At 45.0% G+C, this 23053-nt stretch overlaps 1 protein-coding gene across 2 annotated transcripts in view; it reads left to right on the top strand.

Moving 5' to 3' along the window:
• UBTD1 (ubiquitin domain containing 1) overlaps window positions 1-23053 on the top strand; it is a 70208-nt gene that overhangs the window by 36158 nt on the left and 10997 nt on the right. The gene's annotated exons all lie outside the window — the stretch shown is intronic.

Below are 23053 nucleotides of genomic sequence, written 5' to 3'. Positions count from 1 at the left end.
TGTGTTTTACGTGTTAGTGCAGCGCTAACGTTTTAGGCTTCAGTGGCGTGACTGGAGTCATTGGCTGTACACATTTAATTCGCTCCGGTAAACTGCATTAAAAGGGGATAGGCTTGAATAAGCCTTATAAGATGCAGAAGAGTACATGAGCGCGTCAAAACTATATAGTAATGTCCGCAAAAATTCCACGATGAGTATTATAAACCAGTGATGGGCCACAGGCGGCCCTCCGAGCCTTCACCTGCGGCCCCCAGCTCCCTCCCTGCTATATCATCAGATTTGTTCGTTGCAGCTTGTGACACTTGTTTTACCGTAAAATACCTGCTGAAATGTGGTTATGGAGTCTTGCTTTGACGTATGTAATCTCTCACGAGCAGGGCCCACTGTCCTCTTGCTCTGACCCTAGCTGAAGTCCGCTCAGCAACTCTGATACTGAAAGCTTGCCCACACCTTATGTGTACATGCCCATCGAGTGGCGAACTACCACCCCCCTCCCTACGACTTACCCTACCCTCGTCTTTTATGCTCGACCTAACTAATCTGACATTATAATTTTGATATGTCCGCTTACACTGTTACTGTGCTGATTGCTTGTGTCCCCTTGCTGACACTTTGTGGCGCCTTGAAAATAATATATGATGATGTATTGCTTTAACCTGTTACTGAGAGTTAGGCTAATGTGCGGCCATTTTGAACTTTAGTGGAACGTGCGTGCGGCCCACCGGTTTTGTCTGTGTCTGATCTCTGCTACGTGGCGTGAGATGAGCTGTCCTGGCCGCAGGGTCGTGGTAAGGCTGGTTACTATGGCACAATAGAATATACAACCATTACCATTAGGAAGGTAGTGCATTAGTGGGTATATAACGCCGTTCTTTATTTTATGGCCACTTAGTATTTATCTAGAATATTAAGTGGGTGTATAAATATTTTCTTATTTTAGAACTAGTTATGATGATGATGCTAAGTATATTTAAAAAAAATAAAAACATTTTGGTTATAATGCACATATAGTGTGGTGGGGGTGACACAGTATTATGGAGCTAATTAACGTCCGTTTTCTACATTCTTCTACACTCTGGCCCTCATTCCGAGTTGTTCGCACGCTAGCTGCTTTTAGCAGCCGTGCAAACGCTAAGCCGCCTCCCTCTGGGAGTGTATCTTAGCTTAGCAGAAGTGCGAAGGAAAGGATCGCAGAGCTGCTACAAAATAAATTTTGTGCAGTTTCAGAGTAGCTTCAGACCTACTCAGCGCTAGCGATCACTTCAGACTATTCAGTTCGTGTTTTGACGTCACGAACACGCCCTGCGTTCGGCCAGCCACGCCTGCGTTTCCCCAACCACACCTGCGTTTTTATGTGGCACGCCTGCGTTTTTCCACACACTCCCTGAAAACGGTCAGTTGACACCCAGAAACGCCCACTTCATGTCAATCACTCTGCAGCCAGCAGTGTAACTGAAAAGCTTCGCTAGACCTTGTGTGAAACTACATCGTTCGTTGTAATAGTGCGACGCGTGTGCGAATTGCGCCGCATGCGCAAAAGTGCCGTTTTCTTGCCTGATCGCTGCGCTGTGACCGAAATCTGCTAGCGAACAACTCTGAATGACCCCCTCTGTTTCTTCCACCTTTGTTGACCCAAAGGAGGATTCTTATAAAAGTGCAGACCTGCACGTCTACAAATCTGGTTTTGTTGTGACGTTGTGGCCTATTTGTGTGCGTGGACATAGTTATTGTGTGAAAATGTCACTCTGACCGTGACCCAGTTCTGTTATTCAAGCAAAATGATTGTATGTAATTGCATTTAAGACCTAGTCGCCTCTTACATGAAAGATTGTTGGATCTCTCTGGTACGGATGCGGTCAATACACCGGCTGTTGGGATCCCGACGTGTAACCCTTAAAGTGGGCACATGCTGCAATCCCTGTAAACTGTGATCCCAACCCCGGAATGAGTCATCGCTGTCCATCTGGGCCGCTTGGTAGTCGGGACGGACGGGTGGATCACTTATCGGGGTCGCAGAGTCTATACAATCCAGTTGTTTTGGTGTCGCCAACCACGTATCTGACGAAGGCACGTTTGTGGTCATCTCCCAGCTGTTGGCAACCGTATGGATTACCCATGATTACATAGGTGTTTCTCAGCAGATCATGTAACTGCGTATGGGGGAGATGTGTCAAGCCTTGGAGAGTGACGGAGAAGGTGCCCAAAACAACCAATCGGCCTTTTACTGTCATTCACAGACATGCGCTAGATAAGTGACAGAAGCTGATTGTTTGGGCATCTTCTCCACTTGGTCACTCTCCAAGGCTTGATATATTTCCCCTAAATGTTTGAAGTTGTTAGCTGTGGGACTGATCCATAGTGCCGATGTTTTCGCAGATGAGAGATTATTGGCCGACGGCACACTAGTCGCACTGTGCTTGCGTCAAAGTCCATGACCGTAGCCGCTCGCAGTGAGGATTCAGTCACAAAGTGATAGACAGGAAGGGACCATTTGGGGAGGTAATGGGGAGTGGCGTCAAAATAAATGCATTAGCGTATATTTCTGCATCAGGCCCTGTTACTGCTGTAATAATGCTCACTAGTATTTACCCAACACCGGATATCTCTGGTCTGTGCGGCGTTGCTAATGTGTCCGTGTGGGGGATGCATTGGTGTCACTAGATTACAGACTGCAAATATGATCCACTCGCAGCACAGAAGGAGAACGTACTGTCTGCAAATCTTACACCATCCATATGTGCCAGGCATGGATGTGGCCTCTTCCTGGTCCTCAGTGGCAACAGTGACCTCTACAGGTTGTGTCCTGCTTTTCCAGATGACTAAGGAGGTGGCACATTACAATGTGTAGGAATATAAATGTACTCATGTCCAGTAATATATAAAAAGGAAGCTACGTTTTTATCAGTCGTTAATATGTGCAATATGTTTTTTGATTTTTTTTTTTTTTATCTCTGACTGTGGACGCTGTGAGAGAACTGAATATTTTTCTCCTTTCCAGTAGTGACAATACCCCCCAATGACATCATACCCCAATCTCGATGACCTCACATATATCTATTATCACTAGGCCCATATGTGGTGTACGTGGAAGGTTCATCACCCTTCATCGAGACTTGCAGAAGCGGAGCATACGTCCCAAGTTTAGATCTGTAAATTCAGGACAAAATGAAGCGCCTCCCGTTTTTATGCGTTACACTTTACAGTTGTCCTTGCAATGCACAGTAGAGGAACGGTCCAGATCTGTCCAAACCACTCCCACATTATCAAGACCACACCCCTGTTATTGGACGCAAATGTGTAGTCTCCATCTAGAAAGCGGGTAAAGTCTTATAGCAATCCTTTTATACAGTTACCATTTAATATTTACATAACACAAATGTAATAGATTCATTTGTTTAAATTCTAACATAAGCCTATTGAAAAAATTGTAATTCTGCAAAACTGTTAGCGACTGTTTGTATTTTTTTTTTTCTCTCCATATTTTTGGATTTCCCAATTCGGAGAAATTGAAGAATTAAAGGAAGGAATGGAACAATCTTCCAATTAATCTTATTTTCACCGTTTTCTGCTCCTATATGTCTAGCTTATTTTTCTATTACGGTTACATGGGCTAAAAAATAAGTAGTCTCTTTTTTGCTCCGTATAATGAGATTTAACATACACCGATTCACACACAATAGTTCTATTTGATTATATTGAAATAGGAAAAAACATTTATATTGTGAAGGGGGTGGGGAGGGATCTGATTTTACATTTTCCATTTCATTAAATAATTGATTATCCAAAAATCCATTTTATTTCATGTTGCTTATTCAGGTTTATAATGACCGGAGCCTGCAGTCTGTCACTGCTGCATACAGTTTCTCAGTAGCCCCGAACCAAAGGGCAAATGTGATTTTATATATTGCAAATTTTGTTTTTTGAAAATCGAAAATGTCATCTCTGCAATTAATTCTGCTCCCGACGTGGGGCTGTAATCCCAGCATGTCAAGTGGCTACTTGGTCCGAAGGTGATGCTGCAGATGATTTCAAGCCTCAATAACAAAAATAGACACGTGGGCACGAATACTTTGCTCATTTTAATTGCATGTTCTTGGCTCTCATTACTTGCTTGTCATCCCCTGTGACAGAGACTCAACCGCTAGATGCCGGAGCTAGCTGCAAAATCTAGACACTATGGTCTGCTATAGAGGAGATAGAATTCTGTTTATTTTGTTTGTCCTACCTTGTTTACAACAGCACGGTCAGTTGAAATATATGAGCTTGGTGCACTCTGCCATATTTCTGTAAAACTCTGGCCCGCTTCCCAAGACACACTGACTTTGAGGAAACTGGCTTACTGTCCACACCAGAGGTGACAAATGAAAAGATTTGCTAGAGAGGAAGTTAATAAACTAGCAAATCAATGGAGTTGTCCTAGTTTTCTACCTAGAACACAAAAATGACGGCACTATATTATTCCGCATAAATTCCCCATTATGGTGAGCCAGCTAGATCTATCTGTACATGTACATTGAGTTATTGACTGGGTAGCTGGACGGGTTTACATTGTTTAAGTGCCCACCCAGCCTGTAATACTCAGATGGAATTACACGGAGGATAGAAAAGGTTTTAGTTTAATCTACCTAGAAGAGAAAAAAGAAAAATCAATATAGTCTGTTTTCCTAGGATCTTGATATTTGTCTGGCTCCAGAAACAAATTCTTAAAAAGAGGCTTCCAAGTGCAGCGGATTAATTCTGAGATTGCATCTCTCGAATTCAATTTGCAAATGGTTGTGAAGGCACTTATCTGCGGATCGTTGTCGTATTGTAGTGGAATTAATGAAATTGGCCTTTGCCTGAAAAAAGTGGCGTCTACAATGCAGTTTTATTTTCTTTTTGTATGATAAAACGGGGGCAGGTTCACAGTATTTTTAGTAACTGAATAAAAATCATGTTTTGTAGGCGCTCGGTTTAAATATCCTTGCGCTGTAGGAGACGCTCATATTCTAGCAGTTGGGGGTAATTTGGGTTGAGTGGGCACTCGACTTCAGTGTGACTGAAAAGTCAGCTTCTCTGCTGCACCTAGGTGCACCAAGGCTTATTAGCATAAGCCTTTCCTCTATTGTTCTCAGCTGCAATACAATACAGAGAGAACAATACAGCAGGGGATTAGGTCATTACAGCAGGGGATTAAGTCCGACTGCCCTGGCTCAATTAATTGTATTAAAGGGATAGATGAGTAGGGCTCCATCTGTATATGGGGTATGCAAGTTGCCAGAGGGTCTTCACCTGCAGCTTCCTGAGTTTGAATGCTCATGAGTTGCTAGGAGGCAAAACGGCTAACTGGAGCCCTAAGGTCTCCAGGACCGTTAGCAGGACGACTGCTGCCCCAGGCTCTGGCTGCCTACCATTTTCAGCCAGAGGTAGAAGCAAGCCCAAGAAGCAGATTTCCTAGAAGTATTCTATGCTGGATATGTAGAGAGAACGCCCACCTCCTAGAACTGTAGGCACCTTGGAGTGGCCAAGAGCCGGGCTTGGCTCGTCCCCCCCCCCCCAAGGCATAGAGGTGAGAACACACCTCCCTGCCCACCGACAACAATGGTAATATACGAATGCATGTATTCAGCTGGGCTGGCCTGGATTTACCCCCTGCCGTATTGGGTGCTTCTACGGTATAAAAGATTCTTTGTGTGCTCAAAAAGTGTGTATCCTAGGAACATCATGAGGAGTAGAACAAAAGCATCAGTATAAGCGCGTCCTAACTGGGATACTATCCAATCTTAATACAGTCGCTTCCAGGTATCTCTGCAATTCTTCTCATTATCTTCCAATAACCTCAGAAGGAAGGAGGTAGACCGTATGTAGAACCACCACAGAATAGGAGGTAAAGATGTATATAAAATCCTATTCACACAGAACGGTCTTGTTCAAAGGAACATCATATCCTCAGTTGTGTCTGGTAGCAGGTAAGTATTCAGTAACTTCAAATAATGTTAACTCAACACTTCCAAATGGATAAAGCACACCTGGTAAGTGCCCTCCTACTGTAGATCCGGTTGATGACTGCTTTCTTGTCCTCCGCCAACGCGTTTCGACATGAAGTCTTTCTCAAAGTGTGCGCAGTGGTTTAGTTGTATTCATTTTGAGGAGTGGAACATCTGCATGCTGTGATATTCCCAGAACCTTCAGCTAGGAATAATTGTTTTTATATACATTTTTATTGGTGCGAATGAACAATGTCCTGTGATTACCAGATAAGCACCAAATGCTTACGCGTTTCGACAGCTGTCCTGAGGTTGAGTGTCTCTAAGATTAATCCCGCTGCCAAGAGAAGCGCTGGCCCAGAGTAAGTGGCCAATGGGAAATTGGTGTTCACCCAACCAGGAGGTGTTGCAGCAATGTGAACACACATACCCAGAAATAATACTCCTTTCAGACGAGCATTAATTTCCCGGGTTATTGCATATGATCGCGCATCAACCCCGGGATTTTGCTTAGTCTGAAAGGGCCCTAAAGCAATATCCCGGGTCGAGTGCCCCAGCATTTCATCCCAGGTCGCGACCTGGGTTGAAACCATAATCGACCCAGGCTGCGTGCAGTGTGGACGGGTAAGCCGGGTCAAGGCGACCCGGCACCCGTTCTCTGCATAGGAGGAGGCGGCGCTTGTAGAGGATCATCCCCAAGCACCGCCTCCTGTAGCGGTGATGTCAACAGTACATCGGGTCGGGCTGCACGTCTGAAAGGAGTCTTAAGCCGTGTTGCACCCAGGAAGCACCAGTGTACAAATTCCCGGGTGCGACCCGGCTCTGTAAGTTTGAAAGGGGTAGATTTGGTTCCAGAGGCTGGTCACGGCAGCCAGTTACCTTCCTACGATGCAGTGGGAGGAGTCAAACAGGTAGTTACTGACTTTGAGAGGGAATCTCTATACCCAAGGAGTGGCTGCTCAAGTGAGCATGTCTGACTCGCCCCTAATCTGTAACTGTGAGCACGGTAAGGCCATCCGGGTCCTTGCAGCAATACTTTTATACAACTAGGAGCAACCTTGCCAAATGGGAATCTATAGCTCTCATGAATCTAGTGGCACTGCTATATATAGTGCAGTTATAATGAATGGGTGCGTATATAACGGCAATAAAAATGTATAAATCCATTGTAAAACAATAAAAATAAAAGTTTGCCTAGTTTTTCTGAACTTTTTGCAGTGCTGTCCATAGGGTACACTTCTTTCTGGGTTTTCTAACAAAGATCCCGGTAGCCCCTGAACGTCAAATAATCTTATTCACTCATAAATTATTCTGAGAGGAGGACATAAAAATAAAAAAAAAACTAGAAAGATAAAGCAATATATTTGGGAAAAGTTGCGCCTACCATCTAGTAAATCAATATAATTCTATATAATAACGTGCTGGGTCCATCTGTAGTGTGCACTGGTTCTATAGGACAGCTCAGATAACAGCGCGTATCTCCTCCAGAAATGTTCATTTTCTTAAAACTATTGTTCTGGGTTCGGTATGGGTGACCAACGGACGGGATGCTGGCTGTCCGTATCCCGCCCGCCAGAATGCCGGCAGCGGGGCAAGCGCTAAGAGGCACCTTGCGAGCCCGCTGCGCTTGCCACAGTATCTATTCCCACTCTATGGGTGTCACGGACACCCACGAGTGGGAATAGCCCTGTTGTGCTGGGATTCCAGCTGACGACAATTTCTGCTGTCTGAATCCTGGCATCTGTATCCTGACCGCCGGGATCCGACAGCCGGTAAATTACACGTATCCCATTGTTTTACGTAAGTTTATCCTAAACGTACGCAGTGTTCAGTGTTCATGGCTCTGTACGTTTGAATTATCAGATGGACATACTTATTCTACCTGCATCGATTTATATACATAGATTGTCATTTATTTTCTGACCATCGTAATTCTCTACTCTAAACCCACTGAAATAGAAGTTGGCATCTCGGCCCTGTCATGTCACATCAAAGTGACCTTTCACTTCATAGAATATATCCGGCCAGCATGGGGTACGGGAAGGACAGCCAAGTTCTCATTAATGTCCCACGGCTAGATATTGAAATATTTCTGGTTATTTTTAAATATATAGTCATTAATTTTATGGCTGGAGGGCTCTGGCGCCAGAGGTCTTGTTTACTTTAGGCGGGAAATTCCTTGGCGTCCATCTTCAGCACTAGTACCTCCGGCATTCACGGTCAGGTGGGGCCGGAATGGGAAACCAATCATGTTCTGTTCCTCCCCAGCAGCTGGTTTATTGCTTCTGGTCATGGAAAACCAGAGGTGACCCAGTAGATATGAGCTGTTTAAAGGGACGGCTATACTGCAGAATGGTGTATGATTGATTTGTATTTGTGGTTCAACGTGGCTGTAAGGACACCAGAGTTCCGTATGTTGCCCAAACTACAGAGAGGGGTGATCATTTTATCCGTGCACTGGCCTGTGGCCTGACTGCTGAGAAGCCAGATAACGCTTAAATGGGGTCAATTACGTACATAGGGGTGTGTGTCCAAACTCAGAAGACCGCAGAGTTGCCATATCAGGCACTTCATCATTGGAACAGTCAGACGTCATCGTTGTTCCCCTTCTGTTATCACAACTGGTTTTCTGATGGCCACCAATCAAGGATTAACTGGGAATTTGGTCTTTTTTGGGCAAATTTCAGTCTGCATCTAAACAGGGAGGGTCAAGATGATCCAAAATGATCATTGCTTGTGTAATTTACCCCAAAGCGGCCTCCCTAGGTCTAGTGTGGATTTGCAGCTTTAAGCGGTGTTGATAAATGTCTGTCTGCAGATAACACATGAATCGTGAGGTCTCATGAAAGTGGGCGATGCTTGCTGGGGGGTCTGCAAGTAGCACAATTGGGGGAGCCTGGTATGGGCTGCTTCAGTGTTTTTCCAAAGACATGCATACCTAGAACTCTATTATGAGACAGGTTACAAAGTGCCACCACTGGCAAAGTGAGCATCACAGCTGTACAGGGCTCTTGTAGAGACACAGTGGGCCGTTACAGAGGTCGGGTCAGTTCCGATCAGCTTTGCAGATCACTCGGAATTCCGGTAGAGCAACGTCACTCATTTACCTGCATGTGTGGCCAAATGAGCCATTAGCCGGTCGCAATGTGCCACTGTTACGAACGTGTTGGTGCTTTCACGACTGTATACATGTACTATGTATTTCTTTGTTATAATATGTAGAATTGTGTCTTCATTAGGATTGGAAATCGGCATGCATTTACCGCTTTTCCAAGTGGAGACTGCTTCCTGTCACTTCCCCGGGTACAGTTTAATGTAAAACCCTATTGCCAGCCATGAGTGGGTATAATAATCTGCATTGTGATTGATGCATTAGTTCTAAAAAGAATGTAAAATGCTACTTTTATTATGGGTTTTTCATTAAAAAAAAAAACCATCATTATCCTCTTTAATTATAGCCTTTATTTATATTGTAATAAGAACTATTTTAAAAATATTTTTAAAGTAACTAGTCTATGTATTCAATCTTGGAGAGATAGAAAGTGGATAGAGATAAAGTACCAGCCAACCAGCTCCTAACTGTCCATTTTTCAAACACATGGCAGATAGTGGCTGATTGGCTGGTACTTTATCTCCGTCCACTTTATCCCTCTCCTAGGTGTGTAAATGGAGTGCGGAATTAAAGATGTAGATTTTTGCGGAATGAGGACCCCTTCGCCGTCAGGAAACAGTCGCCAAACGTTTCTTTGGGACAGTGTCGGAACTAGCGAGTGGTAGGCCAAGGTGCAAAAGTATGCTTTGGAACCCCCATCTCGGCCCAATAGACTGCTCCACGCAGCTGTTTTTTTACAGGGCTCCGTGTTCGGTCTCATAATCCTCCACAGACCGCTAGAGTGGCGGTGTGAGTGCGTGTGTCAAACTGAGTGACATATTGGAAATGCTGCTATTAATAATGTGTGTAAATCCTGACTGGCATACCGAATAAAGGTCTATTTGCTTAGTTGCGCCGCATCGTGCCCCAGGTAAGGAATGCCTGTGAAATAAAACGACCTTGGAATGCGCCCAATTTCCCTGAATCAGCTTAAAATTCATTGCTGTGCACAGCTGGAAATAAAACCATCACTTGCTCTCCATCTACATTGTGCCCCCCCTCCGCAGGCACATTGCATAGAAAACTCATTTAGTTTGTATTAAAAAGGGCAATTTGGCATGTTTTCATGTGTATGGGCGGCGAGATGAGATTTTCTGTTTCAGCTAACAAACGTGTTGTCAAATAATCTCCAGTAATAATAATAATGTTGCCAGGCTGGGTAATCTCTCCTTTGGCTAAATGACTGATTTCACACTATGTTATGGATATAAGAATAAACGTTTCAGGGCCATTATGGCACCATAAAGAAAATGAATATATAGTAATGGTACAACATTAATGAGCCCTTAGCTGGAAACCGGCAGTAAACAAAATAATTGGTGTTCATTGATGATGTCACACACACAGATATAGGGGGAGATGTATCCAATCTTCTGAAGAGGCCAATCAGAATCTAGCTATCATTTTACAGAATGGATTTAAGGAGATCTAGAATCTGATTGGGTACTTTGGGCAATACTTATCTTTGTCTGCTTTTACATGGTTTGCTAGATCGGATCCAGTAGCTTTTACATGGTTTGCTAGATCGGATCCAGTATGATATACCAGCAGACGGGATGCCGGCTCTCCGTATACGGACGGCAGCATCATCTACCGGAATCTTAACAGCTAGGAAGTGAGTCCCCTTGCGGGCTCGCTGCGCGTGCAGTGTTTCAGGACTTTGCGCGCCACAGCTTCTATCCCCACTCGGTTGGTGGCGTGGACTGACCAACCAAGTGGGAATACCGGGCGAGTGTCAGGATTCCGTCCGTTGGTAAAATGCCGGCTGTCGGGATTCCGGTGTCCGTTTCCTGAATGCCAGGATCCCAACAGCTGACATTTTAACTGCATCCCACTAGATCTACCCCTTCATCACCAAGGGGCAGAATCCCTAAACGCCAGAATTTTAAAGCTACCATTTTTAGAAAAAATTTTTTTTGTCTGTTCCGTTTGTAAGGATATTCAGCTTTTGGTAAGAAGTAAATAACATTTAAACCTCATTTTACCCTATAGAAAATATGTATGATATATTCATTACCTATTTAATAAGGGGGTGCATATATAAATTACTATATCACTTCCAACAATTAGTTTAATTATTCTAGTGCAGATGACCTTAATGAGAGCAGAACATATAGGTCATTAGAGTTCCGCACCTCCCGACATTGTCAGAATAATCATTTATTAGTGACCGTCTAGTGGATGCATCTTCCAGTGTGAACAATTAGACACAATTGATTTATTTGTGAATTTGCCAGGTTTACATCGCTGTAATCCGCTGCTGCCAGATCCTATATGTAATCCGCGATTGTTCTCTGATGCTGTAGATTATGTAAGTGTGGCTCATTCATACAGCTATAAATACATTGTTTAATGAAAGTGACCTTTAGGCAGCCGGCTGCACCCTGTCTTGTTATTTACTGGCTGGTTGGGGATCGGACCCTCATGGAATACGTTCTGCAGTTAGTCGGAAGCTTGCGCCTCGGACTTGCGTTGCACAGGATGTGTGGTAACTTGTTGCAATAAATGTGTTTAGAAATAAATACACATTGTAAAGGAACATTCTGCCATGAGTATTATTATGTATTTTCAAAATCATAATGTACGTGTTTACAAGATGTAATGGTTATCCGGTACTTAGGTCGACCACTATTGGTCGACATGGTCACTAGGTCAACATGTCAAAGGTCGACATGAGTTTTTCACTTTTTTTTAAACATTTTTTTTGAAATTTTCCATACTTTATGATCCATGTGGAATACAATTGGGAATAGTAACCCTAACCCTTGTCCATGCGGGGGGACACTGTGCACTAATTGGGGTTCCCGGTCACTTTGCAAAGAAAACAACACAATTTTTATTTTTTAACTTATGTCGAGTTTTTTTCTATGTCGACCTAAAGGTCATGTCGATCTGTTTCATGTGTCGACCTAGAAGTCTATTTACTAAGCCTTGGGTAGAGATAAAGTGCTCAGAGCTAAAGTCCAAACCAATAAGCTTCTAACTGTCATTTTTCAAACACAGCCTGTGACATGGCAGTTAGGAGCTGATTGGCTGGTGCTGTATCTCCATGCACTTTATCTCCACCCAAGGCTTAGTAAATAGACCCCTTAGGTGAACATTTACTAAGCAGCGATAAAAGTGGAGAAGTGAGCCAATGGAGAAGTTGCCCATGGCAACCAATCAGATGCTCGGTTTAACTTTATAGTATACAAATTGTAAATGTTACGTCAATGCTGATTGGTTGCCATGGGCAACTTCTCCACTTTTATCACGGTCGACCGATAGTGCTCGACCTAACGACTGTTGACCTAGTTACTGTCGACCCAATGAACCACACCCTTGTAATGCTTAAAGGGAAAATTAAAGCCAGAATTTTATATTCCTGTATTACACAGGCTATGGGGCATATTCATTATCAGGTTTTATACCCCTTATTGCGGCTATAACAAATGATGTACCGCTGGTCTAGATGTATGAAGAAACACGCAGGCACATGTGCTCTGATAGGGACTACTTTGGGACTATTTGTTCCTGGACCCAGGCTTGTGCAAGCTACCATTACTGAGGAGCAGGGGCACTAGAATGTTTTTAAGGTTCAGGGGGAGGGGGGATAAAGTTTAATTTTGGTGCCAAGGGCGTAGCTACCATAGGTGCAGGCAGTGCAGCTGCAATGGGGCCCAGAGCTGAGAGGGGCCACCTTCCCTGTCAGAGTTACATGTTTTACATACATTTTTCACCATTATTATGTACATAAGGGCCCTAACAACTTTTGCTTTGGGGCCTACAATATATCTAGTTATGCCACTGGTCAGATCATTGTAATGTGATATAATATGAACTGGAGGGTATTCTAATGTGGCATACTATGAACTGGGGACACTGTATGTCATAATGTGAATTGGGTGTACTGTATAATAGTAATGTGTACTGGCATAATGTGTGCTGGCAGTCCTACAATGTAAAATAACATTAACTAAGGCACTAATATGTCTCAGAAAATCAACTAGTGCACTATTATGGGGTATACCATTATCAACTGCTGCGGACAGGTGTATCTCTAGAAGCCTTGGGACAAGGGCCCCTTCAAAATGTTGCTATGGGGCCCCTAAAGTTCTGGCTATGCCCCTGTTTGGTGCCTATATATAATATAACATCATATATTTATTAAATGGTGTAGTATATTGAGACAGATTTCACCAACATGATTGGACACATTGGATCACATGACCGTGAATTGTTTCCCAACAACCGCACACCTCGGGCCTGATCTACTTCCAACTGTAATTTGAAGCGCATCACAAAGACACAGCTGTATCACTCCACAAGTGTAATCAGTTACAGCTCTCACAGTCTGGGCGGGATGTACTAAAGCAAAAATGCGGTAAAACCCCCGAAAACGGGGGTTTTACCGCATTTTCATATTTACTAAGACCCTACCGCAGCGTTTTCGGCGTCCAGGGTTTCGCCATCTCTGGATGGCGAAACCCTATAGAAGCCTATGGGCTTCTTTTCGCCAACCGCCGCAACCCGCCGACACCGTCGACCCCCGCCGCAGACGCCGACCCCCCTTCCCCCTGGCTTACCTTCCTCCAGGCTGCCCTGGACCCGGAAGGTAGTGTCCTCCTCCCCCTAGCAACGCAGCCGGACGTCCTTCCGGCTGCAGGGGGGAGGAGGAGGTGCCGGGGACAGCCTGCTGCTGCTTCCCGGCATCTAGCCAGTGTGGGGACCCCGGGGAGGTGACGGAGACCCCCCGCAGACCACCTAACAGGTATCGCGGGGGGCCTCCGTCACCGCATCGCGATGTTGATCGCATATGTTAGTACATATGCGATCAACATCGCTGCGGTAACCGGCGAGGGGCGGCGATGTATGTTAATACATCCCGCCCAGAGACTGCTCACAGAGGAGCAGCAACATCACTGCCTCACTCTGACACACATTGCTGACAGAAACATATCCCAAAATGTCAGATTTACCTCATAACGCAAATGGTTTCATATCAGACCTCATCACACATGACTTGTACAATGATGATCTATTCAATAAATGTGAACAGGACTTCCCTGAGCAACCACTTCAGAGTCTGCAATATCTGTGTCTCCCTACATTATCCCCACATAGAACTATTTTGTCACAACATTGACTATTTTATAAGATAGATATACCACTCTTGGGTGTACGGTCATGCTCTGATATACGCACGCCTACCCAAGGAGTGTATATAGCAGAGCACAACTGCACACCCAAGAGTGGTATATCTATTATATATTTCCACCCAGCTGTATTAAAAATCACATCCGCTCCTGTGGGTCCAAGGTTGGGAGAGAGAAGGGGGAAGATGGGAGGAAGGAACATATGAAGTGGGAGTTAAGAAGGGAGCCGGATTGGTCACACAAGCGGGGTCAGCCAAGAGTAACTAGCCACACATTGTAGGGGTTGGAGCTAGGTACATGGGGGAGAAGAGCCTGGGTGGTGGACAGAGAAGGGCTGTGTGGAGGGAGGAGGGGAAGCGGCAGGAAAGGGAATTATCTCCATCCAGAGACTACAGACACACTGCCCTTGGTAACCCTTGAAGGCGCTCTGCGACCCAGTACATTGATTGGTGCCTCTCAAATGTTTGACACCAGCCGTACATTCCCCCCCCAGTCTGACAACTATAACGGGGAGGAATCCTACAGATCCTTCTCCCAGTAAATTGTGCAATCAGCAGCCCAGAGTCTACAATGACTGACGCCATCTAAAGATGTGATTGCAAACTGGGGAACTGCAGCAGATATCTGAGAGACACCCCATCCATCCATACATCCTGGGGATGCTTACAGTTTGCGTCAGTTTTTTGTGGTATATCCTGCAAAATTGGTTTAAAAAATACGCCCTCTATATATTACTGAGCTGAGTAACATACATCAAGAAGTATGTTCTCTGCAGCTTGTTGGAAGAGAGGCGTTTCCCTAACTAAGCAGACTGTGTTAAACTGGTGTGGTATGGAAGGTAGATAGTGTGTAGGTCGACCACTATTGGTCGACAGGGTCTCTAGGTCGACATGTTCTAGGTTGACAGGTCAAAAGGTCGACATGAGGTTTTTTTTAATGGTTTTTTTGGTGTCGTTTTCTTCGTAGAGTGACTGGGAACCCCAATTAGTGCACCGTGTTCGTTCACCATGCTTCGGACAAGGTTACCATTCCAATCGTAGTCCACGTGGATCTTTAAGTATGAAAAGGTTCAAAAAAAGAAAGAAATAGTGAAAAACTCATGTCGACCTTTTGACCTGTCGACCTAAAGCCCCTGTCGACCAATAGTGGTCGACCTAGAGACCGGATCCCGTGTTAAACTGCTTTATTATAAAGGAACGGGAACATGGAGGTGACTGAAGTTTTAGTTGTCTATCATGTAATTGAAGAGACCCCCGTGTTGCTGCGTGAACAGTGTCCGGTGTGCACAGTCATCGCTCAGCGAGGGGCCAGGTCTACCAGCAGTGGGGACAATCCCTAGAAACTGGTCTGGGAGGTTTGTGAGCCTGTCCTAGATATGGGAAGGGGTTCAGCGGTTCTGGTGAGGGGATAATTCATAAACAGACACTGCAGCCCTGTTATGAAGTAATCCCTTTCTGCGCAATGTATTTACATCTGTATATGTCCGTTACGTGGCTAAGTGTTTATTTAGAATGCGTCACAGTAATATATTTAACTTTTAGGATTGTTACCGTAGGGTATCCACACCTGTGTTTATATAAAAAGGATTGGTGCATCCACTTTTCAAGCTGCACGTATGCAGAGGCTCGCATCTGTTATGTGTTATCAGGGCTCCCTGCAGCTGAGTGTGTTCAGCGCACAAGGTGTGTGAGTCAGCACTGAAATGCGTCGGAACTTTTACATTTGGGAGTTCACTATTTCCTTTTATAAAACCACTAAACCTAAACTACAAATCTCTAATACATCCCTTGCTGCATCCTCAGATCTTACTCTGTGCTGGTCTCACAAGTACATATGGAAAGGTGTTTGCTTTTCCATTATATCACAGGGCATTGGCTTTTCTCCAAAATACAGAGGCAGCGATGCAGAGCTGAACACAGTGCATATTGTGTGAAATTGACTTGCGCGTGTTACAAAAATGAGCGCACGCGAATAGGGATATGTAGAATTGTTGGCAATTTGGGCCCGTTGACCTTGGTGACCAATGAGGAGGAACGAAGGGTGGGAAGAAGGGTTGTCATGTCGCAAATGTCTACACTGCGGATTTCTGCATAGCAGGCCTGCAAAACCGTCACTCTGCCTAGTTATAGAATGGTCTTCTTGCCCCCACGGCAACCTTCAGCAGAGGAGAGAAACAGCATGTGGGGACTGTTGAGTGAAGTATAAACACCAGCTATTTCTTGTATATTATTCAGCTCGGTGGTGCAAAGACTCTGCTATATATGTAATGTGACAAAGCAACTTTACTTTCTCTTCATTGTTGGCTGGTGACTTTATACATGAGCCAGTGAAGGTTTTTGGGTTTCTACATTACTAAATCCAAAGTAAAGGGTCTATTTACTAAGCCTTGGAGAGAGCTAAAGTACCAGCCAACCAGCTTCTAACATTTTTCGAACACCGCCTGTATTGTGGCAGAAGCTGATTGGCTTTTACTTTATATCACAAAAGCTTAGTACATACCCCCCTAAGTCCTAAAGGTACCCTACTAGACCAGGTTTTAAGGAAATCCATGTTTATGCACAGATGTAATTAAATAGACTGAGGTACTTTTAAGAGGCAACCAATCAGCTGCTCTGTATACTTGTATAGTATGCAAATTATAAATGTTAGGTCAATGCTGATTGGTTGCCATGGGCAACTTCTCCACTGGCTCACTTCACCACTTTTATCATTGCTTAGTACATCTCCCCCTTCGTCAGTTTCGCTTAAGCATGGATAAAACCTGGACTGTTAGGGTGCCTTGAGATTGGGATCCACAGTCGACACTGTACAATATTTCTCTTTCATCCACTAGGGGACACTGGAGTTCCATTATACATTAGGGGTGTGAAGTCTGTGAACCGGAGGTGTGGCACAATCTTAAAAATTTGCATTGTCTGCACAGCCGGCTCCTCCCCCTTCACGCCCCTCATGCCTCAGTTTTGAAAATTGTGCTAGAGGTGAAGCACGTAGGAGCAGATAGCTCCTGACTAGATTCAAATTTTCTTCAAAGACAGGCTGCGTCAACCTAAGAAAAGGGGGACAAAGCTTGAATATATGTGAGAGACAAAGATCCCTACTGAAGGGATCTGCATCTCTCCTCCGGAGATCCTCTCTTTTTTTTTTTGCTTCAAAACGTGAGTACTGGTTGTAACAAGGGCCAGTAATATAGCATATACTCCAGGCAGTATTGCTGTACATTTAGGTGCAGGCCGTTTAGTCAGATCCCTAATGACTTAATAGACATATGATGAGCAGAAAGCGCCAACTATACTGGCGGCTTAGATAGCGCCGCTGACAGAGACACATGCACGCAGGGGAGAGTCGGGACGCGCTGCTGAAGCATATCGCTTGTACAGCGCGCCCGGGTCCCGCGGAAGCTAGAGACACGGCGGGTCGCACTGCTGAGGCAGAGACTTTCACAGCGCGCCCGGCTCCCGCAGGAGATAGAGACACGGCGGGCGCACTGCTGGGTGAGACACTTAGACAGCGCGCCCTAGTCCCAGGTGAGTTTAAGACGCGGGGGCATACAAACGGCTCGATTATAGTACACAGAGCCGGAGGACAGAACGGGTCACTGTTTATTAGGAAAGACAGGAGGTACAAACGCTCAGTGTAGTGGTTACACATTCTAATGAAGTGCATTGAATTTTTTTACGGCGGCCATTTTAAAATAACTACATAGGCGCCAAGACTGAGGGGCAGGGAGAGCCCTCCCACTCTTAGACCTTATCAGAGGAAGGAAGTTCAGTTAGGCTCCCCCTGCTGGTAAAATGATGACATAAATAATTGAGGATCTCCTGAAGGAATAACTATTATTATTTATATTTTCAAGGGACTTCTATTCAAAGATCCTGAGGAAAATTCTGGGAGTACGTGGACAACCCTATCATCGTAGCTGATTGACAGCTGGGCTTGTGAGGGCTGCTAACCGGCTAGTGTTTGATATTTTAAATTATTCATTACTTAAATTTTTTTAATTTTTTTTTATTTACCTCTCTTAATCAGGAAGAGTTATTACAGCCGGTTCCAAACACTCCAACTCCCGTCATATACTACAAACTTTCTTTTCCTGAATAAAGGGTGAAAGTTGTGTTTAAATTGTCAACAAAAGGGCTAATCATGTCTAAGGCAGCAACCAAGACATAAAAGACCTATTACGTGTGTACGAAATGTAACACAAGGATTGGCAGTTCAGGGGTGTGCGACTCCTGCGTAGACAAGGGCGCACAGCCGGGGAACAGTGCTCCACCCAGGTCATGGGAGGATATTCTTACACAGAATATCCAAAGAAATGGCGGAATCACGCAAACAATCAGAGTGGGCTGCGGAGTTCTCAAAGACCATGGAAGAGTTTCTCATAAGATTAACGCCACCCGCGCAACCAGACACGAATGTGCGCAAGGCAGTTAAAAGACCCCTTCCTGTTGTTCAGGTAACGGAGGAAGAGGATGGTCTCCTTATGGATATGGAGGAAGGTGAGTTAATTGAACCTAACCTGGATGCTGATTCCACAGAAGAGGATTCAGCGATCTCAGGTATTGATTCTTTAATTGAGGCTGTTAAGGAAATACTGGATTTTAAAGGTGAAGAGGTTAAAGAGCCTGAGGAATTCGACTTATTCGAATCCCAGAAACCACATTCAGCAGTGTTTCCCATTCCTAAGTCCCTCCAGAATCAAATGGAGGAGGCATGGAAACAACCTGATAAACGCTTCCAATTCCCAAAACGGTTTCAGGTAACGTATCCTTTACCTAAGGGTGTAATGGATAAATGGGAGAATCCACCGGTAGTGGATGCTTCCCTAGGTAGGTTATCAAAAAAGACAATTTTGCCGATACCTAATGTAACAACTTTAAAGGATGTTTCAGATCGTAAAGTTGACACGGTTTTAAAATCGATTTTTGTAGCAGCAGGTGCAGCATAGAGGCCTACCCTCATCTGTGCTTGGGTTAACAAAGCCATGGGAGCATGGGCCAGTCGTATTAAACAAGCTATTGAAGAGGAAAATAGCTTGGAAGAGATTACGCATCTGGCAGAACACATCCGAGAATCGGCTTCATATTTATGTCAGGCATCTAAAGATGCTAGTAGGATTGCATCGCGCATTTCTGCATCGGCCATATCGGCAATGAGAATTTTATGGCTTAGAGAATGGCAGGGAGATGCTGACACTAAAAAGGCGGTGGAAGCTATTCCCTTTGCAGGTGACACGCTTTTCTATCCAGAATTGGACAAGTGAATTTCCCAAGCTACAGCTGGGAAGTCCACATTCCTGCCTACTCCTTATACAAGAACCACTCCACAGGTTAAAAGGGGTTATTCGGGACCAACGTTTAATTCCTTCAGCTCTCAGTCCTTTCGAGGCCGAGGAAGAGGTTTTGGTGGACCAGCACGTGGGGGCAGAGGTAGAGGCCGCTCACAGGCAGCAACCAGAAAGCAGGATAAACCTGCTGAAAATACCGTGGCATGACGGTCTCCCAGCTCACCTGGGGTCTCCCCTGGTGGGCGCACGACTGGAGGGGTTTCAGGACACATGGACCAACACCTCTCCAGAGAGCTGGATAAACAACATAATCTCCCAGGGGTACAAGTTGGATTTTCAAGAGAGACCTCACAGTCAATTTTTTACAACAGGTTTACCTCAGGGCCCTTAGAAGGCAAAGGCGTTACTTACAGCAATTCAAAAATTGCTACAGTCAGAGGTAATTGTTCCAGTTCCTACCCCTCAGAGAGGAACGGGATTTTATTCCAGTCTTTTTGTCGTGCCAAAGCCAGACGGAACAGTCAGACCAATTCTAAATTTAAAAGTTTTAAACCAATTTCTAAGAATTTACAAATTCAAGATGGAATCAATACAGTCGGTCATTGCAGGTTTAGAATACAAGGAGTTCATGATATCCATGGACATAAAGGATGCGTACCTGCATATCCCAGTTTGGTCTCCACACCAAGCTTACCTACGGTTTGCATTGGTAAAGGATCATTATCAATTCAGAGCTCTACCGTTCGTTCTATCTTCAGCCCCGAGGATCTTCACGAAGATCATGGTGGTTATGATGGCAGAATTGAGAGTAAGGGGAGTCACTATAATACCTTAGCTAGACGACCTCCTAATCAAAGCCTCTTCTCAGGAGAAGCTGGTAAAGGATGCTCTCACATCTCACCAATTTCTAATTCAACACGGATGGATAGTGAACTTCAAGAAATCCAACCTCATTCCAACACAACGGATTCAGTTCCTAGGTCTTATATTGGACACGGTGAAATTGAGAAGTTTTCTGCCAGAATCCAAGATTCAGGACATACGGAAGTTGGTGACTCAAGTACTAGGGACACCGACGATGTCTCTACATCTGTGTACAACTTCTAGGAAAGATGGTAGCGTCGTTCTAAGCTATCCAGTACGGAAGACTTCATTCCCGACCCTTTCAGATAAATCTCATTGCTCAAGGAGCAGGGTCGCATTGGCTACTTCATCGGAGAATCAGACTTCATCCACAAGTACGTGTCCCCCTGACATGGTGGTTGATACACAAGAATCTCGCAGCAGGAAAGAGATTCGGCATTTGGGACTGGAGGATTCTAACAACGGACGCCAGTCTCAGAGGTTGGGGTGCCGTTCTGGAAGAACATCAATTTCAGAGAAGGTGGACACCTCAAGAGAGCAGATTGCCCATAAACATTCTCGAACTAAGAGCTGTTTACAACGCACTTCTATTGGCCGAGGATCTGGTCATAGGTCAGTATGTACGGATACAGTCGGACAATGTCACGACAACGGCTTACATAAACCGTCAAGGGGGATCGATGAGCAAGATGGCGTTGAAGGAATCAACGAAGATCCTGTTGTGGGCGGAAAAGCGAAACATCATCCTCTCGGCAATATTCATTCCAGGGGTAGAAAACTGGGAAGCAGATTATCTCAGTCGACAAGACATGCATCCAGGAGAGTGGTGTCTTCATCCGCGGATTTTCAAGATGGTAGTGAGGAGATGGGGTCTTCCGCAGATAGACCTCATGGCATTGAGGCAGAATCACCAGCTGCCCAGATATGTATCCAGGACAAGGGATATTGCAGCAGAAGGAGTAGATGCGTTGACGCTTCCTTGGGATTAAGAAAGGGTGTACATCTTTCCACCCTTCCCTCTTCATACCAAGGATACTGAAACGAGAACGAGTGTGGGCGATTCTAATCGCACCAGATTGGCCACGCAGGAGTTGGTACTCGGACCTGCAGGGTTTACAGTCAGAAGACCCGTGGAGGTTACCTCAGAGAGAGGACCTACTATCTCAAGGACCGTTTCTTCACCCAGACCTGAACAGACTGCGTTTGACGGCGTGGCTGTTGAAACTCGGATCTTAAGAAACAGAGGAATACCAAGATTGGCTATTCCTACGATGATTGCGGCTAGAAAGCCGGTTACTGCGGGGCATTACTACAGAATTTGGAAGAAATATATAGACTGGTGTCAGGAACGTGGATGGGATTCGAAAACCTTCCACTTATCCAGGCTTTTATTGTTCCTTCAAGCAGGCCTAACATTAGGCCTGCGATTGGGATCTCTGAAGGTTCAGGTGTCGGCTCTTTCCATTCTTTTTCAACGACGGTTGGCATCCTTACCAGAGGTTCAAACTTTTTTGCAAGGGGTGCTACGGATACAACCCCCTTTTCGTACCCCCACGGCATCGTGGGACCTGAATTTGGTGTTAGATTTTTTAAAATCACCTTTGCTTGAACCGTTACTACGGACTGACCTGAAATATCTTTCTTGGAAGGTAACGTTGTTACTAGCCTTAGCTTCGGCTAGACGGGTCTCAGAGTTGGGAGCCTTGTCGTGTAAAAGTCCCTTTTTTTTATTTTTCATGAGGATCGGGCGGAACTCCGTACAAGAGCTGAGTTCCTTCTTAAGGTTGTTTCGGGTTTTCATGTTAACCAACCAATTGTGGTCCCATCTTTCCAGAGTCTAGCAGATGGGGATGTGTCCTTGGATGTGGTACGAGCTTTAAGGGTGTACGTACAAGTTACATCGTTCTTTCGAAAGTCAGATCATTTGTTCGTACTTTATGATGGTCCAAAGAAAGGTTGGCCGGCTTCTAAGCAGTCCCTGTCTCGATGGATTAGACTTGCTATTAGACAAGCGTATATTTCCAGTGGTAAACAGGTTCCATTGCGGACAAGTGCGCATACCACTAGATCAGTGGGTGCCTCCTGGGCGGCTGCCAGAGGGGTTTCCACTACTCAACTTTGCAGAGCAGCGACGTGGTCCTCAGCCCACACGTTCGCGAAATTTTATAAGTTCGATACCTTTGCGTCCGAAGATTCTAACTTCGGACGTTTGGTTTTGCAGGCAACAGACAGCACTCCTTCCCTGGGGGTTAACTTTGGGACGTCCCCTAATGTATAATGGAACTCCAGTGTCCCCTAGTGGATGAAAGAGAAAAGAGGATTTTGGTACTTACCGATAAATCCATTTCTCTGAATCCTCTAGGGGACACTGGACGCCCGCCTCTGTGCTGTCAATCCTGCTGTGTTCATAGTTCTTGTTCATACAGTTCGTACAAACAGCGTTGCTTTTTCGTTTAAAGATGTTCTTGGATGCTGTTTGTCATATTGCACGGTTCGGTTCCTCGCCATAGGCTCTCGTACGTGTCCTCGTCTCTCAGTCAAATTTTCAAAACTGAGGCATGAGGGGCGTGAAGGGGGAGGAGCCGGCTGTGCAGACAATGCAAATTTTTAAGATTGTGCCACACCTCCGGTTTACAGACTTCACACCCCTAAT

Source organism: Pseudophryne corroboree, chromosome 3, assembly GCF_028390025.1.
Source record: "Pseudophryne corroboree isolate aPseCor3 chromosome 3, aPseCor3.hap2, whole genome shotgun sequence".
Taxonomy (NCBI): domain Eukaryota; kingdom Metazoa; phylum Chordata; class Amphibia; order Anura; family Myobatrachidae; genus Pseudophryne; species Pseudophryne corroboree.
This window is presented reverse-complemented; position numbering and strand designations above follow the sequence as displayed.